Below are 8,889 nucleotides of genomic sequence, written 5' to 3' on the forward strand. Positions count from 1 at the left end.
TCTCATCGGAGTGCCCCCTTACATGGACTGTTCCCATTGGAGTTCCCCCTTACATGGACTGTTCCCATCGGAGTGCCCCCATAAATGCACTGATCCCATCGGAGTGCCCCTTTACATGGACTGATCCCATCGGAGTGCCCCATTACATGGACTGTTCCCATCGGAGTGCCCTCTTACATGGACTGTTCCCATCGGAGTGCCCCCATAAATGCACTGATCCCATCAGAGTGCACCTTTATATGCACTGATCCCATCGGAGTGCCCCTTTACATGGACTGTTCCCATCGGAGTGCCCCCTTACATGCACTGATCCCATCGGAGTGCCCCTTTACATGGACTGTTCACATCGGAGTGCCCCCTTTACATGGACTGTTCCCAACGGAGTGCCCCCTTACATGGACTGATCCGATCGGAGTGTCCCCTTACATGCACTGATCCCATCGGAGTGCCCCTTTACATGCACTGATCCCATCGGAGTGTGCCCTTTACATGGACTGATCCCATCGGAGTGCCTCTTTACATGGACTGTTCCCATCGGAGTGCCCCCTTATATGGACTGTTCCCATCGGAGTGCCCCCTTACATGCACTGATCCCATCGGAGTGCCCCCCTTACATGGACTGTTCCCATCGGAGTGCCCCTTTACATGGACTGATCCCATCGGAGTGCCCCCTTACATGCACTGATCCCATCGGAGTGCCCCATTACATGGACTGATCCCATCGGAGTGCCCCCTTACATGCACTGATCCCATCGGAGTGCCCCCTTACATGCACTGATGCCATCGGAGTGCCCCCTTACATGCACTGATCGCATCGGAGTGCCCCCTTACATGGACGGTTCCCATCGGAGTTCCCCCTTACATGCATTGTTCCCATCGGTTTGCTCCTCTGCATGGACTGTTCTCATCGGAGTGCCTCCTTACATGGACTGTTCCCATCGGAGAGTCCCCTTACATGGACTGTTCCCATCGGAGTGCCCCCTTTACATGGACTGTTCCCATCGGAGTGCCCCCTTAAATGCACTGATCCCATCGGAGTGCCCCATTACATGCACTGATCCCATCGGAGTGCCCCCTTACATGCACTGATCCCATCGGAGTGCCCCCTTACATGCACTGATCCCATCGGAGTGCCCCTTTACATGCACTGATGCCATCGGAGTGTCCCCATACATGGACTGATCCCATCGGAGTGCCCCTTTACATGGACTGTTCCCATCGGAGTGCCCCATTACATGCACTGATCCCATCGGAGTGCCCACTTTACATGGACTGTTCCCATCGGAGTGCCCCCTTACATGCACTGATTCCATCGCAGTGCCCCCTTACATGCATTGTTCCCATCGGTTTGCTCCTCTGCATGGACTGTTCTCATCGGAGTGCCCCCTTACATGAACTGTTCCCATCGGAGTGCCCCCTTTAAATGGACTGTTCCCATCGGAGTGCCCCCTTTACATGGACTGTTCCCATCGGAGTGCCCCATTACATGGACTGCTCCCATCGGAGTGCCACCTTACATGGACTGTTCCCATCGGAGTGCCCCCTTAAATGCACTGATACCATCGGAGTGCCCCCTTACATGCAATGATCGCATCGGAGTGCCCCTTTACATGCACTGATCCCATCGGAGTGCCCCCTTACATGAACTGTTCCCATCGGAGTGCCCCCTTTACATGGACTGTTCCCATCGGAGTGCCCCCTTACATGAACTGTTCCCATCGGAGTGCCCCCTTTACATGGACTGTTCCCATCGGAGTGCCCCCTTTACATGGACTGTTCCCATCGGAGTGCCCCTTTACATGGACTGATCCCATCAGAGTGCCCCATTACATGGACTGTTCCCATCGGAGTGCCCCCTTACATATATTGTTCCCATCGGTTTGCTCCTCTGCATGGACTGTTCTCATCGGAGTGCCCCCTTACATGAACTGTTCCCATCGGAGTGCCCCCTTTACATGGACTGTTCCCATCGGAGTGCCCCCTTTACATGGACTGTTCCCATCGGAGTGCCCCCTTACATGCACTTTTCCCATCGGAGTGCCCCCTTACATGCACTGTTCCCATCGGAGTGCTCCCTTACATGCACTGATCCCATCGGAGTGCCCCCTTACATGCACTGATCCCATCGGAGTGCCCCTTCACATGCACTGATCCCATCGGAGTGCCCACTTTACATGGACTGTTCCCATCAGAGTGCCCCCTTACATGGACTGTTCCCATCGGTTTGCTCCTCTGCATGGACAGTTCTCATCGGAGTGCCCCCTTACATGAACTGTTCCCATCGGAGTGCCCCCTTTACATGGACTGTTCCCATCGGAGTGCCCCCTTTACATGCACTGATCCCATCGGAGTGCCCCTTTACATGGACTGATCCCATCGGAGTGCCCCATTACATGGACTGCTCCCATCGGAGTGCCACCTTACATGGACTGTTCCCATCGGAGTGCCCCCTTAAATGCACTGATACCATCGGAGTGCCCCCTTACATGCAATGATCGCATCGGAGTGCCCCTTTACATGCACTGATCCCATCGGAGTGCCCCCTTACATGAACTGTTCCCATCAGAGTGCCCTCTTACATGTACTGATCCCATCGGAGTGCCCACTTTACATGGACTGTTCCCATCGGAGTGCCCCCTTACATGCACTGATCCCATCGGAGTGCCCCTTTACATGCACTGATCCCATCGGAGTGCCCACTTTACATGGACTGTTCCCATCGGAGTGCCCCCTTACATGGACTGTTCCCATCGGAGTGCCCCCTTACATGCATTGTTCCCATCGGTTTGCTCCTCTACATGGACAGTTCTCATCGGAGTGCCCCCTTACATGAACTGTTCCCATCGGAGTGCCCCCTTTACATGGACTGTTCCCATCGGAGTGCCCCCTTTACATGCACTGATCCCATCGGAGTGCCCCTTTACATGGACTGATCCCATCGGAGTGCCACTTTATATGGACTGATCCCACCAGAGTGCCCCCTTACATGCACTGATCCCATCGGAGTGCCCACTTTACATGGACTGTTCCCATCGGAGTGCCCCTTTACATGGACTGATCCCATCAGAGTGCCCCATTACATGGACTGTTCCCATCGGAGTGCCCCCTTACATATATTGTTCCCATCGGTTTGCTCCTCTGCATGGACTGTTCTCATCGGAGTGCCCCCTTACATGAACTGTTCCCATCGGAGTGCCCCCTTTACATGGACTGTTCCCATCGGAGTGCCCCCTTTACATGGACTGTTCCCATCGGAGTGCCCCCTTACATGCACTTTTCCCATCGGAGTGCCCCCTTACATGCACTGTTCCCATCGGAGTGCTCCCTTACATGCACTGATCCCATCGGAGTGCCCCCTTACATGCACTGATCCCATCGGAGTGCCCCTTTACATGGACTGTTCCCATCGGAGTGCCCCCTTACATGCATTGTTCCCATCGGTTTGCTCCTCTACATGGACAGTTCTCATCGGAGTGCCCCTTTACATGCAGTGTTCCCATCGGAGTGCCCCCTCATATGGACTGTTCCCATCGGAGTGCCCCCTTACATGCATTGTTCCCATCGGTTTGCTTCTCTGCATGGACTGTTCCCATCGGAGTGCCCCCTTACATGAACTGTTCCCATCGGAGTGCCCCCTTTACATGGACTGTTCCCATCGGAGTGCCCCCTTTACATGGACTGTTCCCATCGGAGTGCCCCTTTACATGGACTGATCCCATCAGAGTGCCCCATTACATGGACTGTTCCCATCGGAGTGCCCCCTTTACATGGACTGTTCCCATCGGAGTGCCCCCTTACATGAACTGTTCCCATCGGAGTGCCCCCTTTACATGGACTGTTCCCATCGGAGTGCCCCCTTTACATGCACTGATCCCATCGGAGTGCCCCTTTACATGGACTGATCCCATCGGAGTGCCACTTTATATGGACTGATCCCACCAGAGTGCCCCCTTACATGCACTGATCCCATCGGAGTGCCCACTTTACATGGACTGTTCCCATCGGAGTGCCCCCTTACATGGACTGTTCTCATCGGAGTGTCCCCTTACATGGACTGTTCTCATCGGAGTGCCACCTTACATGGACTGTTCCCATCGGAGTGCCCCCTTACATGGACTGTTCTCATCGGAGTGCCCCCTTACATGGACTGTTCCCATTAGAGTGCCCCCTTTACATGGACTGTTCCCATCGGAGTGCCCCCTTGACATGGACTGTTCCCATCGGAGTGCCCCTTTACATGCACTGATCCCATCGGAGTGTCTCCTTACATGGACTGATCCGATCGGAGTGCCCCTTTACATGCAGTGTTCCCATCGGAGTGCCCCTTTACATGCAGTGTTCCCATCGGAGTGCCCCCTCACATGGACTGTTCCCATCGGAGTGCCCCCTTACATGCATTGTTCCCATCGGTTTGCTTCTCTGCATGGACTGTTCCCATCGGAGTGCCCCCTTACATGAACTGTTCCCATCGGAGTGCCCCCTTTACATGGACTGTTCCCATCGGAGTGCCCCCTTTAGATGGACTGTTCCCATCGGAGTGCCCCTTTACATGGACTGATCCCATCAGAGTGCCCCATTACATGGACTGTTCCCATCAGAGTGCCCCATTACATGGACTGTTCCCATCAGAGTGCCCCATTACATGGACTGTTCCCATCGGAGTGCCCCATTACATGGACTGTTCCCATCGGAGTGCCCCCTTACATGGACTGTTCTCATCGGAGTGCCCCCTTACATGGACTGTTCCCATTAGAGTGCCCCCTTTACATGGACTGTTCCCATCGGAGTGCCCCCTTTAGATGGACTGTTCCCATCGGAGTGCCCCTTTACATGGACTGATCCCATCAGAGTGCCCCCTTTACATGGACTGTTCCCATCGGAGTGCCCCATTACATGGACTGTTCCCATCGGAGTGCCCCATTAAATGATGTGGCCAGATTTGAGGTGACGTGGGAACTATGGATCAGATATATTTCTGTTAGTTAATGGTGCTACCGCTCAAACCCCCCCCCCCCCCTTTTTCTCTCTCTAATCTTTCTCTCTTACCTTGGACCTTTTTATGACTTTTCTAGTCTTCATCCTTATTTCTTTTCCTTCTCTGACCTGATCTTTGATACTTTTGGTAAATCTATAAGATCCTTGCCTATATTCACTGATAGATGTAAGGTTTCCCGTCTGGTGGTGATGGTGTCCTTTGTACACAATGTGGTTGACTAGGGATATGTTTCCTATATTTCTTGTGATCTGCTATGTTCTAAGAATATGCTGATGTACTCCATCTCACCATGTCGGTGAGTGTTGTCTATATTTCTATGGATACTGTTCTATACCCATCTTTCAATAAAAATATTGAAGTATAAAAAAAGAATAGAAAAAATATATTGTTTTTTTTCTTCATTTTCCAAAAACTTGTGGCAACAAATGTTATCTGCAAAATACTTACCATGCTTTTTATCCAATTCCTTGGGGTGTCTACTTTCCAAAAAGGGGTCATTTGGGGGGGGGTTAGGTGCTATCCTGGCATTTCAGGACCTCCGAAACTGTGATAGGTAGTCTGGAAGTGTAATGAGGAAATAAAGCCCTTTAAAAGCCTGAAGGTGCTTATTGGATTTTGGGGTCCTGTACTTGGCTAGACTGCCAAAACGTCTCTCACTTGTGGTACCCCCATACTCGTGAGAAGTAGCAGAATGTATTTTGGGGAGTAATTCCACATATACCCATGGCATGTGTGAGCAGTAAATCATTTAAGTGACAATTTTGTGTAAAAAAAAAAATATATTTTTTTGTCATTTTCCAAAAACTTGAGGTAAAAAAATAAATTCTTCTATTGATTCAATATGCTTCTCAGCAAATAGTTTGGGGTGTCTACTTTCCAAAAAGTCGTTTTGGGGGTCGTTTTGGGGGGTGGGGGCATTCTATGCCCAGCATTAGAAGTTTATGCCACACATCACTCACTCTTCTAACCACCTGAAGATCAAACCTTTTCTGACACTTTTTGTTCACATGAAAAAAAATCAGTATTTTTTGCTAGGAAATTAATTTAAACAGCGTATATTATTTTAAAGCAGACACCCTAGTGAATAAAATGGTGGGTACTACAATTTATTATGGCACATAGTACTCGCGCAGCGATTTTTCAAATGCAAATAAAAAAAAATACACTTTTTTTACTTTTCATGCACAAAAACACAATATATTGGCCAACTCTTTGGTAAAATATAAAAGATCTAAAAATGGTATTCTGAGTAAACAGATACCAAACATGACATGCTTTAAAACTGCGCATTCCCCGTGCAATGGCGACAAACTGCAAACATTTTTAATATCCATAGGCAACACTTTAAAAGCCTTTAAAAGCTACCATTTTAGATTTACAGAGGAGGTCTAGTGTTAGAATTACTGCCCTTGATCTGACGTTCACGGCAATACCTCACATGCATGGTGCAACCGCTGTTTAATGAGGGTGGGGGAGGGGAGAGTAGCCTGAATTGGGTTCTGTAGCGCCCCCACAAGCCGTGGCGGAGTATAATGAGGGAGGGGAGAGTAGTCTGAATCGGGTCGTGTGGCACCCCCACGGGCTGTGGAGGAGTATAATGAGGGTGGGGGAGGGGAGAGTAGTCTGAATTGGGTCGTGTGGCGCCCACACAAGCCGTGGCGGAGTGTAATGAGGGTGGGAGAGTAGTCTGAATCGGGTGGTGGAGCGCCCCCACATGCCGTGGCGGAGTGTAATGATGGTGTGGGAGGGGAGAGTAGTCTGAATCGGGTCATGTAGCGCCCCCACATGCCGTGGCGGAGTGTAATGATGGTGTGGGAGGGGAGAGTAGTCTGAATCGGGTCATGTAGCGCCCCCACATGCCGTGGTGGAGTGTAATGATGGTGTGGGAGGGGAGAGTAGTCTGAATCGGGTCATGTAGCGCCCCCACATGCCGTGGCGGAGTGTAATGATGGTGTGGGAGGGGAGAGTAGTCTGAATCGGGTCATGTAGCGCCCCCACATGTTGTGGCGGAGTGTAATGATGGTGTGGGAGGGGAGAGTAGTCTGAATCGGGTCATGTGGCGCCCCCACATGCCGTGATGAATAATGAGGGTGGGGGAGGGGAAAGTAGTCTGAATCAGGTCGTGCAGCACCCTCACATGCTGTGGTGAAGTAAAAATTTGGTGAGGGAAGGGAGAGTAGTCTGAATCGGGTTCTGGTAGCGCCCACACGCACGCATTTCTTCACTCTTCAGTGGGGTGCTTCCATCTCACACCACAGACTTGCTCTGCCAGCCAATCAGGAGTCTCCTTCCAATGTCCCACATGACAACATCTCTTCTTTTTCTTCACTGTTCGATTGTTGCTCTTCTCATGTCATGTGGTCTGGGTGGACCCACCAGTGATTGGTTCTGGCCTCACACCCGCCCAAGGTGTGCACATAGCCTTGGTAGTAAGCCGTCCCTCAGCTGATTACTATGGTGTGTCCTGTTCTATATAAACCCTTCCAGGATCTGTGAGGGTCACATCATGGAGAGCCCGTCCATCTCATTCCCTTTATTCCTAGACGTGTCTGCTGTGATGTATGTGTGGATGTATTATTATTAATAATGTATACCTCCTACACCGAATACCGTACTCATACATTACACACAACCGCTCAGCCCCCATCCCCGGATCACACACCGACATACCCACAATCCTCTGCAACATTTATGCAAATGAGAGGGGCGGGGACTTTGCCACCTACCACTCAGAAAACGGGGGCGTGGCATCAGAGCATGGGGGCGGGGCGACAAAGCTTTGGGGCGGCATCTCTATGTCCTCCCATTGAACTTTTTAGAGGGGGTGGCTTTCACCTCCATAAATGTGGGGGCGTGGTACCTCTCTAAATGAGAGTGGGGAAAAGACCGAAACTCCGCCTGGGGGGAGGAGTATGGTGTAGAAGTCTTTGAGGGGGCGGAGAAGAGGCGGGATCAGAATCCTCATCTGCCGTGATGGAAGGGGCGGGTCTCCACCTAGGGGGAGGAGAACAGGAGGCAAATCATAGAGAAAGAGGCGGCGCTCTGTGGGTTGAGGACACCTGAAGTGACAGGCTGCCCTCTTTTCTACTTCCTGGTCACCTCTGTTTCCATGGCAACGCCCTGGGATTACAGGGAAAGGAGACATGGACATAGTGGATGGCTCCTCCCACTCTTACAATACTAGATATCTAATAGAGAGATGGTGTCACTGAAATTTGCTTTGGTGTGTTAATGGAATTCTATTCTTTAGATGAATCTGAAGAAGAGAAAAAACCTGTTGCCAAGAAAGCTCCTGCCAAAATGCCTCAAGGGAAGAAAGCTGTAAAGGAGGAGTCTGAAGAGGAGGGTAAGCTGCCTGCTGTCTTGTGAATTGTTGGCACAAATGATGAACAATTTTGGGACTTAATACTGATCTTTGATGACTGATGTTTGCTGATGTGCCATAAATGTGATAACTTTGTTTTTAACATGCAATGGAGATCTCTTTTTACTGGAACTTTTATTTTTTTTTTACTTGTGTAATGAAAGAAAACCTTTTGTCAGATTTTTTTTTTTTTTTTTTTGCCGTCTGTGTCCCCGTTGTAAAGATTCAACATTTTGTTGCCACCAAAACATGAATGCAGGAGACCTTTTTCTAATGGGGGCACGTTTTCCTATGACAACTGTCTGAGAGGATATCCTTCACATTGGAAAGATATCTCCTCTTCATGTTGAGGCAACATTGAAGGAAGTGAAGGGAATTCTCTGACACAGATGGTCAATAAATGGAACCCTCTCCTCTTCTATCCAACATATTTAAAAAGGGAAAAAAGCCTTTTTGCTCTACTTAACTGCATTGCCATATTTAACCACTTCAAGTCTGGACACTTTTACCCCCTTCCTGGTCCAGGCCA

At 50.3% G+C, this 8,889-nt stretch overlaps 1 non-coding gene across 1 annotated transcript; it reads left to right on the top strand.

Moving 5' to 3' along the window:
- Nucleotides 1-8,371: 8,371 nt before the first annotated feature.
- On the top strand, nucleotides 8,372-8,437 carry LOC149467727 (small nucleolar RNA SNORD82). Its single transcript, XR_016311867.1, has one exon. It is a non-coding gene; the product is annotated as a small nucleolar RNA SNORD82 (small nucleolar RNA).
- Nucleotides 8,438-8,889: the final 452 nt, after the last annotated feature.

The sequence above is a fragment of the Staurois parvus genome, unplaced genomic scaffold, assembly GCF_062004578.1.
Source record: "Staurois parvus isolate SC_StPar_1 unplaced genomic scaffold, SC_StPar_1.0 ptg000102l, whole genome shotgun sequence".
NCBI classification, from domain to species: domain Eukaryota; kingdom Metazoa; phylum Chordata; class Amphibia; order Anura; family Ranidae; genus Staurois; species Staurois parvus.